Source organism: Excalfactoria chinensis, chromosome 6, assembly GCF_039878825.1.
Source record: "Excalfactoria chinensis isolate bCotChi1 chromosome 6, bCotChi1.hap2, whole genome shotgun sequence".
Classification (NCBI taxonomy): domain Eukaryota; kingdom Metazoa; phylum Chordata; class Aves; order Galliformes; family Phasianidae; genus Excalfactoria; species Excalfactoria chinensis.
This window is the reverse complement of record NC_092830.1, coordinates 24,118,958-24,133,675: the sequence shown is the minus strand read 5'-3', so window position 1 is coordinate 24,133,675 and position 14,718 is coordinate 24,118,958.

Sequence of the window (14,718 nt, the reverse complement as noted above, 5' to 3'; positions counted from 1 at the left end):
TATTTTCCATTTCAGTTTTGAGTTAGCTTTACCAATGCTATTTCATTATCTGTCATTTCATGAAATCCATTCCCTCAATTGAGTTTGACCATAACATTTTGTTTGTAAATCTACAAACATGAACTTGCTAGTTATTTGTAGAAAGAGACTGCAGTGATTAATACGGCAAAAGATTAGGAGTAAAGACAGTCTGAGTCCTAATCCCAGTTGAGCCATTTATGGCATAACCTTGGAGAAGTTACTTGACCTTCACGTTTCTCATAAAACTCTATTGGAAACTGGATACCTGCTGGACCTCAGAGAATACCAGGCACATCTGTTGAGCTCCTCTCAATTAGCAACCTCAGAATAATGGTAAGTGGGCTTACATTATGACTGTGGAGTGCTATGTACATAAATGCAGTTGAGGATTAATAACCTTTCTTTCCTTTCCTGGCAGGGCAAAACTGAAGTTAGAAGGTGGACTACACACCACACTTCATGTCCAATTGGTGGACATGTTATTTAAAAAAAAAAAAAAAAAAAAAAAAAAAAAAAAAAAAAAAAAAAAGGAGGCAGTTAAGCTTAAAAGGATTCCAGCTGTTCCCTTCCACCCAGCATTCTCTTGCACTTCCAGCAAGGACATCTATCAGATTATCTGATTAGAAAGATTAGATTTATGTAGCCAGGCTCTGAACTGCCTCCATGATGAACATGATGTTGCAGTTCATCAATATGGGATCAGTTCCATGCGACTGGAAGAGGCAAGTCCAATGGCTGGTAATCCCTAAAACAAAGTCATTCCAGAACATTCACACAGAACATGCCTGACAATGATTCTATGCCAGTAGCTTTAGAATATCAAGAAATTCTTCATGTTCAGTGCATCCCAAATTCCTTTCATGTTCCTAGAGGATTTCCCTGAATTAGACCTAAATTTTCTTCTATCAACATTTGTTCCATTCTTTACCAATAAAGAAAAGAAGAAAGAAAGAAAACAACAAAATAACAACAAAATTCAAGCACATATGCAATAACGTTATATAATCCCATATAATCCACAAAGTTTACAGTTCACTGAAAGGAGGACAGTGGGAAGAAAGATAGGTTCATATAATACTGCCATTAATGGAAATACCAATACATAACATTACTTACAGAACTGCCATGGAAGTAATTCAAGCAACAAAATTAAACAAGCAGGACCAGAAGCATATTTTCTATAAAACAAACTAATTCTTAGTAGCAGTAGCTAATATGGTACATTAGTGTAGAAACTAATGTAGTATTTCAGAATAATCAAATTACAATGAAGCAGTGAAGTGCAACCTTAAGTAAAACATCTTTTACTTACTATGACTCTACAGAGTCAGCATGTTTATTTATTCACTAGCCTATAGAGCTGTACTTTCCAAAGAAAATGTGCAGTTTACATACAAATATCTTTAAAACTCCTGCTCCATTTAGCCTAGTGTGGAGAAGTGAGGATTTTTTTAACAGATAACTGCTAACTGACTGCAAAGTTCTGTACAATGCTTGTAATTCAAGTATTCTCCAGCAGAGCCATGGAGACACATTCGCACGCCCTTTTCAGTATTGTGAAAGTCTCAGCAAAATGTAACCAAGCAAAGTTTAGGACAAGAGGCATAACAGGAAAAATGAGAAAGAAGAGGAGGGACCATCTTGGCAAGGAGATTTTGTTAAGGAGCTACTGAGGACAGGTTAGATTAGGATTGGAAATTTTTGAAGAAAATTCAGGAGGGGAACAGCAAGCCATGGGCAGGAGTAACAGGACAAAATGACTAGATAAATTACTGAGACAAGCAGTCATAGCTAAGGAAAATGAGAGAGGAAGGAAAATCTTACTGACCAGAACCAGAAGGGGTAGAGAAAAAACTGGAATTGGTACTGTGAAGAAGCTGAGGCAGAAAAGCGGTGAGAGTCTGAGACACAGGCAAGTGTTTGTAAGCAAGAATAAAACCACAGGCCAATGACAGAAGTTGCTGGTAGAATGACTCTCATTTGGAGCACTTTTATTGAAGTTTGGAAATCCTGTTTTAAAATGAGTCTTTAAGACTCAAAGAATAACATTCACTAAAGTGCCTCTAAAACCCCTGATGTCACCTGATGTACAGATGTCCTGTGATGCCATCTTCATTCCAGTTTCAGAGAATAGATCACTGTGGATTTGAAATAGGCTGTGTAATGAAGGACACTGTCTGTGAGACAGGAAATGTGAAGTGGATAGGACGGGATTACGATAATAGGGACAGTTAATGCAGCTGCATATGATGCTGGAGAACACAGCTGTATTCCTGCCTTTTCTAGCAGTCCCCTGGTATGCTAACCAATCCACCAAAACACCATCTTATATGTGTTCAAAATTTCAGTCCTTTGATTTCTGAATAAGACAGAATCAGTCTCAATGCTGGCAAGTACACAACAGTTTAGTCTGTTATCCATGCCACATTAATTGTTAGTACGTACAGCTGAGATATCATGCAGTTCTGGGAAGAACTACTTTCCAATTTTCTTAAACTGGACACGCAACAACAGTTCCAATTGTATCTCCTTTTTGCCCTCATTCCACTTCTGTAAGTGAAAGGCAACACAACCTCAGAGACTTTGATAAGACAAGTATTAATGAAGAGATCCCGTAAACATCACAAACACATAAGAACATTCACACTCGTATCTTCATAAAGATTTAACTAAAGTGCAGTGAACAAGGTACAGGTAAAAGCTTTGTGCAGAACAATGAGAAAGAAACAGCACAAGGAATAGCTGTAAACACTGCTCTTCCCATGTGCTGAATGAGGCAAAAATCCCGTGAGAAAGCAAGCCAATCTGTTAACAAGGTTTGATCAATCCTGTTCCAGGTCATCATACAAATAACATATAACAACATAACATATAACAAAATAGAAGAGTAGCTAGTAAATCTACCTACAGTCTTAATTAACAAGTAGGGTGAAATTTTATAGAGCAAGTGCCTCTGGTGTATGGCTGGATTTCCTCTTGAAAAGAAGAATAGGAAAGTTAAAGCTCCTACTCCTGCTGGGGTTACTCAGTCCCTGTGGCTGAGCCACTAGTCCTAATGAACAGACACTCATTTCTGTCAGCGCATTCTGGCACTTAATTCTAGAAGTGAAACCTCTAGGAAAGAAGCAGGAATGGAATTAAGTACAGTAAGAGAAAGTGTGTCTATGCCTTAAATCTGAATATTAAATATTATTACAGTGCTTCAGAGCCTGGCCTATTAATTTTATAGGAAATGAAGTATTTGCATACCTTTAAGGTTATAGCGCTCAGAGCCATGGCCACTGGGCCTAGTTTTAAGACCCAATCTGTTCTTGCATACTAGACACACTCTGCACAACAACAGATTATTATGAGTTTGGAACATGGTTCAGACACCCAGACAGCTCTCAGCCCTACCAATGACCAATTTGAAATATACTGGAAATTTCAGTAGTAAACTGTAACAATAGCTAGAAACGTTAGAAACTTCCCCACAGCACAGGTGACCAACAGCTGCTGAGATCCCCAAGACAAGCTACTGCATCTCTGCAGCTTCCCAATACTGTTATTTACCATTCCCTTTAACATCTTCAAAGCAGGTAGATCAGTTTTTCCCTCACTCTGGAGCAGCATGGACTGCATTTCTCAATCTAACAGCTAAATCCTCTAGGAATCAGTCTTGCTTCCTTGTTTTGATGGACAAGAAAAGCAGAAAAAAAAGGAAGATGCTAAGAAAGCACATTGCATCATCAGTAAATATATCAGGGGCTTGAGACATGCAACATTCAGATAAGCTCTAAATACACAATGGATATTTGCCTGAGCAGAAGCCAAGGAATAGTTGAGGTAAGCATGCCAATTCTTATAACATTTCTGCCAAGGAAGAAGAAAAAGAAGTCTGAGAATGTTGACAGGATATATGAGGCTGCCAGATCGAAGCTGCTTCATTTTAGAAGGAGGCAGCAAGGATACTTGTGGAAAGTTAAAAGAGAATGATGCAACCTGTCAGTATAAGGTTCATTCTATTCCTTGCTCAAGAATTTAGGGTTAGCCTTTTATAGGAAGAATAAATTATGGTCAATAAGTTAACGTGGAAGGACATGTTCACAGCAGTAACAGGTTTACTCACCATGGATGTGGGAACCAAGTTATCAGGTACTTTTGTATTTGCACTCTGAATTAAAGAACAATCAAAACCACACACATATGAGACACAAATCCAGAAATATTTCAGAGTAAAGGAAAAATAAGTTAAATATAGAAAAAGAGGTATAGCAAAAATATGGTATTCATTAAGAAATACCTAATCTCTCTGAAGAAGTCTATGTATTCAGAGAGGAAATGCTAAAGATGGAAGATCAGTACAGCAATATAGAATAGGTAGTTCTTGTGAGCTGTGATTTTAGCATTCTGGAGTTCAGAAATCCAAGCAGAAAAAATAACTTATATACATTGTTCTTAAAAAGAAAATCATTAATAAAAAAGCAATAACAATAACATGCTTACATATTTTTCCTCCACAGTAGCAATGAGAAATCACATCTTTGTGAACATTTAGCCGATCCAGAACCCAATTATGCAAAAGCTTCTAAGAGCAGTCCTGACTTGCACAAGTAAAAGCTTGCACGAATTGCACATTCTGTAATGTAGGTAACAAATTCAGTGTATAATAATGAAGACTACAACCCTGTTGAGCAGTAGAACAGGTTATTTTGGCATCCTCAGCATCGATTCTATTTTGATATGTTGCCAACAATGCAGTTGCAAGCAACTTTCCAAATCTACAGGTTGTGATACCCATGTTGCACTCAGCTGAGCATAATGTCCCTTTGTTTAAAATACTTGAAACAATGGAAAACCAATGGTTCCAGAACAGGTCACAGGAAAAACTGGGACAGCCACAATGTGTGTACAGTTTTACAAGAGTTTAATGAAAGTGGTGAATGTCAAAGACTTTGACAGCATAATATAGTATGAGAGAAAAACAAAAACACCAAGGAGTGTTTATCAGATTCCTGCAAAACGCTACAGACAGCATGGCTGCAGAACACCTAAGCCACTATATATGGCTGTTTGCTTTTGTTGTTGCTGTTGTGTTGTTTTGTTTGTTTGTTTGGTCGGTTGTTGTTGTTTTGTTTCGTTTTATTTTTTAAATTAAAAGAAAACAGAATTTTGGGACAAAGCCTTAGCTCAAAACAGGCATATAATTGTTGCCATGAAACTGCTTCCTGCTACTTAGTAACTCTATATCTATTGGGTGCAAAAGCAGGAAGGCACCAAAACAAACAAACAAAAAAACACCAAAAAACAAAAATAAACAGCCTTTACCACCACTGTCTTCTAAGAGTGACAAACTGCAACTGACTTGATTGCAAGTCAACTGCCAGAACATGAAATGGTAGTATGGGGAAGGGATGAAGTGGTTTTCCAGAAATAAAACTGTGAGCTCTGCCATGGGCATTATGATCAGAAGAAATGAAACTGTTAGCTGAATACTTCATAGAAGGGATTAATCAATATCAAAGTTTTCCTGGAAAACAAATCCTGTACCACGATGGCATCTCTTGCTGGAAAGGAACTGCATCTACACAGGCACACAGAAAAGCCAAGTTGCATCTGCCATGGTTTGAAATGGCATAGCAGGACCAGCAGGGTGAACAGTAATCAGCCTGTACGGAGTGAAAGAATTTCTATAAAATAAGCAAAGTTAAATAAGTAAGAAGTTTTTGCCAGCTTGAAACTCACTACATCTGCCATCCTCAGCTACAGAGGTAGTTAAACTAACCAGGAGTTCAGCATTTCCCTGCCCCATGTGTAATGCTCAGATATGCTCATGGTCAAGAACAAACCATGCAAAAATGCAGGAGTCCATTCTCTAAGTCTTTTACTTCAGGTCACATTGCAAGACTTTCAGCAGGCAATTCAAGACTAAAATCCAAATGAATAGCTTTGGAGATGGAAAAAATAAAAATAAAAATCAGGAGAGATTCATTTATGAAGCCACCTGTTCTTTGTTAGTGCCACAAAACATGTTGTCGGAAGAGAGGACTGTTCCCCCATCAGTCTGAGCAAGCCAGGGTGGCAGTGGGAGAGGGATTCTCTCTCCAAACTGATGGGGGTCAAACAAGATTTTGCCTTGGGTATATTCAGATTCAGCAGAAATTCTGAAGACTAACCAAAGTAGGCCAATTTATTATTTCACATAGGGCTTAGATTTGCAGGTGAACAGAGACTGTAATGAAGTATAAAGAACGGCTTTGCCCTGAAATAATACTTTGCATTGTAACTATGAGTTGAAAGCAGCTACATTCAGTTCAAGCTACAAAAAAAGATGAAAGCCAATGCTGGAAAAAAATAACTATGAAAACATTAACACCCTGTCCTAAAAAGCAATAAAAAAGAGCACCCTGCAAAATGGGCTAGAAACAGAGCTTTCAGTGCACCAAGATGTCAGTGCACCAAGTGCAAGGACACTTGGCACTTTCCTTCCTATAGTCTTTATTCTTCATCTTGTATTTCACTATCAGAGGAAAAAAGAACCTAATTGCTCTTCAATTACTTATGTACATGCTGCATTTTCCTTAAGCATCTTGACCTTTTTCTTCCTGTTTACTAAACACACAGGAAAATGTGCTGAGTCCCTGTTGATTGAAACTGCTTTATTGCTGCAACTACTGTTCTATATTTCTAAAGCAGACAAAATTCTTCAGTTCTCCCAGTGTATTTATTCCAAGGAAACTTGACATGGACTGTGATAAACATGCAGACATCTAAGTGTAACGTTTTAATTCTGGTGAGATATTGATTCCAGCCTGAAGCCTCGTTTTCTTCTTGAAGGACTGCATGATTTCTTCTCACCATCATCAGATAATCTTCATGAAGAACATTCAGTCTCCTGATGAAATCTATATGCTTTTTTAATCCAACTAGGGAACTTTCAGATTATAAAGCTTAAAATGTAGCCAAAGCATTTAGCTGTAAATATTAAAAAGTAAATAAACTGGAAACTTACTGGAGATGCGTTTGGTTACGAGTAGATGAAACTACACAAAATTTTGCTTGAAGGAGTGTAGTTATGATGAAGAGCAAGCTCAGACTAATTCTGAGATATGGAATCAAGGAGATCATGTTTGTCTTGATTTGTACTAAACAAGAAGCCAGTGAGCAATTTCCCATTTTTAGTGAAAGCACTATGTTTTCTACCCTAGCTGGACATGGAAGAAATTCCATAGTGCAAGCATTTAAAGCAGAGATGCAGGAAAAATATATATACATACATAAGAAGGCACAGGCAATGTGTAAACCATATTTTTCTGAGGGTTTACCCAGCCTGAACTGCAGTAGAAGAGTTCAGACTGGAGAGGGATGGTGGTTCAAAGTGGCTTGAACCACAGCTACAATAAGGGGTCATAACCCTAAGGAGTAGAATGTTCTGTCTGCATTCCCCTCTGAGTGTGGAACAGGATATGCAGGAGACATCAGCACGGCAGGAAAGAACTTCTCATCGTCCCAGCACTCTGCCCATCTAATTCAAGTCAAAATTTCACTTCCCACAGTTCCCCTCTTTTCACTAGTTAGATCTGGCAGAATGCTTTCTTCTGACAGAGCAGGTAATGAGGGGAAGCAGGGGGCTAAGCTGCTTGCTAGCCTATAGCATGCTTCATCTCTGGTCCTGGGGTTCCCCCTAGGGGTCAAAAAAATAATTATTTCCAAATCTATTCCCATACATGCCTGCCAAGATGACAAACTGAAATGGGAGTGTGAGTTCTGAGGCACCAGCACGTATGCAAGCTGGTCTTAGGCTGAGATTCACCTACTACAAATTCAGGTTGTCATGCACGACCATTTTCTCCAGTTTAACATATCTATCAGCTGAGCATAAGCTCGAGACAGAACTCAGCTCTGACAAATTTCCAGATCCTCAAACCTCAGATGGAAGACTTTGCAGTATGCTCAGCACACTCATCCTCTACAGGTTTCTTTCTCTTTTTCCATACATTCATGCCCCTCTCCCACAACATCCACATTTTCATGTTCAGGCACTGAAGAAAAAACTAAAAGCAAGTACTGTTAACTCAGTAATTTTTTTAAAACAAAAATTTATATTATCAACATGCATTGATATTTATTATTATTATCCAGCTTAAATTTCACTATATTTAGGAAAACTACCCAGCTCTGTTACTAAGTAAATGCATAAATTCCGGGAGGACCAAATCTTCTGCTCCTTTCTCACAGTGATTATATATTGATTATAATGAGATTTTCAAGAGAAGAGATAGCAACAGAAGCTCCCTGTTTGATTGTTCTGTTGCTGCTTGGCAGCATTTCACTGTGTGCATACCCAATTTCACACACATCCACACACAAGTACATATGCCTTCTGTTCCACAGACTCAGTCAGTGGGGCCCTAAGCCACCAGCTTGTCAGCTACTGTGACCAGATGAACTGCGCAGCTTAAATAAGCAGACATCAAAGGGAGTTCCAAAGGAGTTCACCTTAAAATCTCATGGCAACTGAGTTAGATCCTTGGTGACTGGGACTGAAAAAAAAAAGTACACGTACAAATCCAGAAGGCAGAGCCAACAGAAACCTGAGAGTAGAGTCTCATACAGCGCTTTCCCAAGCTTTTGGCAATCTACCTGGGAGTGTAGCTATTTAGTCACAGGCTGCATCATTCCACGATGATACTGGCACCGGCACTAGTTTCCCACTATGGCTTTTCACTAGATCTCACTCAATCTGGGCATCACAGGAGACTTTCCAGGATAAGTGTTTTAGAGCCAACAGTGGTTTACAGCAACACCAGCCTTTTCAAGCCAAGACATGATTCATTAGGAACAAAATCAAATATTTAAGCCCATAAATTCAGTGTTCAAAAAAAAAAAAAGTCCTCATAGTCTCGCCTGCCAGGTTTCCCTGGTTCAGTGTGGCTCCCTAAACTGCCTGGAATGCAGATGCAAGTCTTCAGGGGCAGCCCCATGCCCTGAGGTCTGATGGACTCACCCAGCTCTTAAGAGTCTCTCTGATCAGTGCCTATTAGATTTAAAGTGACAGAGATGTTATTCTCCAGAACATACCACGGCCTCCCTGCTCACATACTGGCAGCTCTTGCTCAGTCATTCCTGCCAAATTAGGTGTGATTCAGTGATTCTCAACCAGCCCATTCAACTACGTGGGGAGAGGCCAAACCACTGAGACCAAGAGTCAGCAATTTTTCATTTAGTGGGTATTTGAGTCACACACCACTTTCCAAAAACAGTTCTCCCTGCTCTCAGACAGCTGCCCCAACCTATTAATTTTATTTTATTTTAATTGAAGATGATAATGAGTCAATAAGGAAAAGAAATGTCTTCAAAGCTTTTAGGTGTAAAAAGAACTCTGGCTTAAAGTAAATAAATAAATCTGGCTAGTATTAGGTATTAGAATAATACCAGTGAATGCACATTCTTGCCATCCTTCTGTTAGCTCTGAAGAATCCCAAATTATCAAGACTCCAAAACAACCTTGACAGCTTCTAAAAATGTATTTGGTAAAGTGCTCCTTGATTTCGCAATTTAGAAGGCAGATACATATCATAGTTTCAACAGAGGCAAGAGTATCAAAATCACAGGTGACAAATGAATAGATGATGTAATCATAAAAGCTAAATCCATGAAAAACTGAAAATTCTCCACTGCTCTTTAGTTGAAATGAATAATCACAATGGTGCACTCAAAATAGCCATAATTGTTAGTAAGGTTCAGTTGCCAGAGTAACCACAAGATTAAAGAATCTACCACTCCACTCATATATGAAGATGATCCAGAACTTAAGGCACTTCTATACATTCTCAGAATTGAAAGCACTTTCAACTTGGGAAAATTCAATCATTTCCATTTCTTTCAAGATATTGTTCTGTATATTGTAACTCAGTTTCAAGTGAGGTACTTTAAAAATACTTTGTGCATAAACAAACCTAACAGGCTTCTTCATAGCAACCACTCTGTTGCATTCTTGCCCGCAGTAGGTAGAAGATTCCTGACTTTTCTTTCACACTGGGGCAAACAGTTTCATACCACATTATACTTTGCAATACTAAGAGCCCACAGAGTTGTTATTGCAAATGACCTGTTATCTATTACAGATGCCTATTCAGCATCTCTAAGCTGACACTTGGAACTTAACTCCCTAAGAAGCATACATACATTTTGTCTTCAGTTTTTGCGCAAAGGGCAGTTAACATCAACATCCCGTGAAGTAAAACCTGCCTGCTTTTACTTCATTCCAATTATTCTTAGTACTACAATCTCTGAGACAGTGTGACTTTGTTTTCTGCACATAACTTCTTCATTTAAAAGAAACTTCATTGGTTGCTCCAAAAGTAACACCTACTACGTATATCCATAGAAGCTACAGCAGATTCAAAGAGCACGATACTACTGCTTGACAGAGCAAATTCCCAGCTACAAAACAGTATTTTTCAACATAATCACCACCATTAGCTATGCATTTTTGCCACTAATGAACAAGAGCCTACATGCTGCACTATATACACCTGCAAGAGCAGAGGTAACCAGCTGTTGCTACCACTGAAACCCACCACACACAGCCTCGCTGTGCTCACATCCACTGTTTGATCTACATAAATATTCAGCAAGAATCAGTGAATGTCAATGGGTGCAGTTTTTTTCTGCATAGAGGAATTCAGTGACACACTGTTGTTTCACACACACTTCCACATCAAATGCTGTTGTGTCAGATTGCCCCTCTGCTGACATCTGTCACATGGAAACAACATGTAATGGAATATTGGCAGTAAGGTTCAGCTTCTACTGCCATACCACCAACATAAGCCTCTGATGTCATAGGCCAATAACATTGGAGGCATTACTTGCAGAGCAGCCCTTGTACAATATGCATGTATTCATTTACCCAAATATTTTAGCTAACAATACCCAGTGTCTCCTTTTAAGATACACAAACATGGTTAGACTCTGAGATAAAATATAATTCTAGACATAGGCCTAGAAGCTTTCCATTAGTGGGAATAAATCTTTATCAATGAACAGAGTTAGGAAGAGGGCTGTTTTTGTTTTTTTGTTTTTGCATTTCTATATGTTGTTTCCTCCTTCTGTATAAACCAGAATGTCCTTTGAATACTACTGAAAGAGGAAAATCACTAGATGTGACTACAAAATTAAAGGGCAAGTGGTAGTACTAGATTTGAGAGCTCTATAAACAGAAACACTTCATTGATCAGGAAAAGGGCCATAGCAAGTACAGCAGATTTCAGCTCAGTGCCTCCATTGCTCCCAGGCAGAGCGTCACACACAGAAATCACATCAGTTCTGGCAGCAGCCTATAATCATGCTCTTCTGAAATGCTGGTCCTCACAGCAGCCAGGAGCATGATGTTCTCCTATATCCATAGGCTTCATATTGCAAACAGCCTATGGCTGTTAGTATAAGTGCAGTTGGTAACTTACTGAGGATATCAGAATATTAATGCGATGCAGAGCTGTAAGCTACATGGAGGAAAGCAGCATCATTTGTCTTTTCAGTGATAGCTCCTATCCTGCATCATTTCTGATGCTGGTGGTGCCTGATTACTCAGACAGTGAATATAGTCTCTGTATGCTCAAAATAGCATGCGTGTATAACCATTCACTCTTCAGTTTTGGAAGGAATTTGTTTTCCTCAACTATATAATTAATATCCTAGATAAACACTTTCTGTCTGATAGACAGCTACCCACATGACAGCTACTCTCACAGCAGGGAACAAGAATGGTACCAGAACTATTCCTGGTACATGAGGCACTGAAAGTAACAAATCATTCAGTAAAGACTGTACAGATTTTGATAGCTTAGAAACAAATTGTTCTGTCAGATTTTTCAGCAACTGCGGTAGGAACAGAACTGTTATGGTAACCAACATCAAACTCTAAAATCTGGATTATTATTATCAAATTAAACCTTGGCAATGACACGTTCATGACATGTTTAAAGTATGGCAATACAGACTTAGAATATATTGGTTTTTATTAATTCCACTCTTTTCCAGCCAGTTGGCAGAAGGACAAAGTTAAGCAATGCTTTCAGGGCTGGCCCTTGACAGACATGAGCAATTACACTGGAATGTTACTCCTGAGAACTCTTTCTAAATGACTTGAACAATAACGTGTTACACTGCATTTTCCAGAATGACATCTTCTCCTTATATCAAGCTGCTAGTGAAGTAGGTTGGTTGTTCACAAGAAAATCCTCATTCAGAATTACATCATTTATTCTGCTACTTCAGAAAGAAGCTACAAAAAGAAAGGCAGGACAAACACTGGTCTTTTGCAGTACTCTTCAGCTCATTCAGCTGCTCCTTAAGATGCAAAGAAATAAACCAATTCCGTAACACTGTAAAAGTAATCTCAGTATACTTGTACATATTTCTGTTGCAATAATCCAACTTCAAAATAGTTGAAAACAGATGCATGCACTGCATATAACTTTTCCTACATTACAGTTTCCCTACTACATGGTTTGTGGAGCATTACAGTTCCATGGTGATTTCTCTGATCATATGTTGCTCCAAACTAAATCTTATGTGGATATGCATTGCTATTATTTAATTTTGCACCATGGTTGATGTAGACTCAAGGGAAACACAAAATCTTGGTTAAAGGCAATAGAGACAGTGAAATAAAGCTTCTCCTGTTGTGAGGAGGATGTTGTAGCTAAGCTGGAAAGTTCTCAATTCATTTTGTGTTCTGCAACCTCAGAATATTTAACTGTTTGCCCTCATCTAAAGACAGACCATTAATCAGCCTAAAATGTATGTTTTGGCTTTGAAAAACACTGACAAACCACTAGAGAAAGGCTGTGAAATAATATTCAGCATGACCTAAGTTGAACTCAGAGGCAAAAGACAGTAGATTCTTTTATTACTTCTCCTGAGGCTTTTTTCTCTCTGAACTCAAACTGTTGTAGTTCTACAAAGCCAAGCAAAAGGGGGACTATTCTATCTTTTAAAAATAATTTGATTCTTTTTCACAGATGGTAAAATAATCAAAGCTTCCACTGTCTTTTTGTTTCCAGTAACTACAGTAATGGTTGCTCCACCTTATGTTCTCTTTAAGATAAAGCATGCCATCTCAACTTGTATCACTCATTTGATTTCAATGGAGACACTTTACAAGATTATTTTTTTCTGGTAATCACATTGCATAAGTCTCACTCAATCATTTGGACCACAGCTGAATTCTTTGCAGAACAGGGAAGTGAAACTCAGAAACACAAGATGTTCTCACCCAGCCATCAGACCAGGCTACTCCAGTCACTAACACCAGATCTATACACTGTTGGGCCAGACAGTAGTGGAAACCTGATCACATTTTGAATGCCAGTCACATTTTGAATTGATTGAAATGGCAGCAGTATAAACTACAGAGTACCTTGGCTTTACAATTCATTGAGCTTTACATTTGCTGCTTAGAGGGCAGGTGATTCCTGTTCTTACACAAAGTAACTGAGTACCAACAGACAATTCTAACCAGTACAAGCACAACCCAATTAAATGTTTTAAACAAAGCTGAAAGATCAGAGTGATGCAATACTAGATCAAAGCTTTGGGTCACGGAGTAACACATTTTCAAACCACTTGTAGGAATCCAGAAGTTGAATATTTCATTAAACCACAATGCAAATTGATTCCACCATGTGTGGTTCATCATACCTCTCATTTTCATCATATCATCAATTTAAACCTTTTTTTAATTTTTTACTCATTTGTTATTTCCAATTCTAGATCAGAATCACAGAAGTTCATTTGAAATATTTAATGAACATTGTCAGACAGAAAAATCAAACTGTTGGAAAAAAAAAAAAAAAATCACTAAAGCCTAACATGCTTTTTTTTCCTATATGTAATCTGTGATCTAACACAACATGTTAGATATAAACAATAACATACTTTGAAAAGCCAACTTTTCCATGGCAATCCCACCCAACCATATCAGTACCTGAGCACTGCTCTGATCATCAGAGGACTCACCAGTTCACAGTCATTCCTATTAGTTACCACTTCTGCTCTTTCCCATTTCCATTCCAACATGCTCCCCACCCCAATCAATCACACACAACCATGTATTCATCCCAACATTACCGAGATGCATTTCCATTCACCCTATGCAATACAGAATTCCTGTTCCACTACAGCACTGCACACACTCACAAAAAGCTAGCCTTGGGCATGTAAACATCAAACCATGAAACAGGGTAGCTTTAAATTGGATCATTCATGTTTGCAAAACTGTTAAAGGGGATCAGAACTCAATTCAACTCAATTCTGGTGGTTACTTAGGAGAAAAAAACAAACAAACAAACAAAAAAAAACAAACAGGAACCACTGGCACTTCTTCAGACTGAAGCCATTAGTGTGAGAAGAAACATTAAGGGCTGCATTATTTTCTTGCCAAAGAGTATCTTGGGCAAATTTAAATATTATGCTAACATAGAAGTGTTTATTTACTACACTGATATTTGTAACTTCAGACTGAAGTTGATGTATTTTTTTTTTCCCCATATGTTTCTCACTCAAAAGTCTAAGTGAATGTGACTCTGTTTTGCCAACAGTATGAAGAGGTGGTTCTTATCCATTGTTCTTAAAGTAATTATGAATGGGGCAGGAAAGCAAATACATGAGTTTATATGGAATTGTGCATCCAACCCCGTTCAAAGTGCAAGT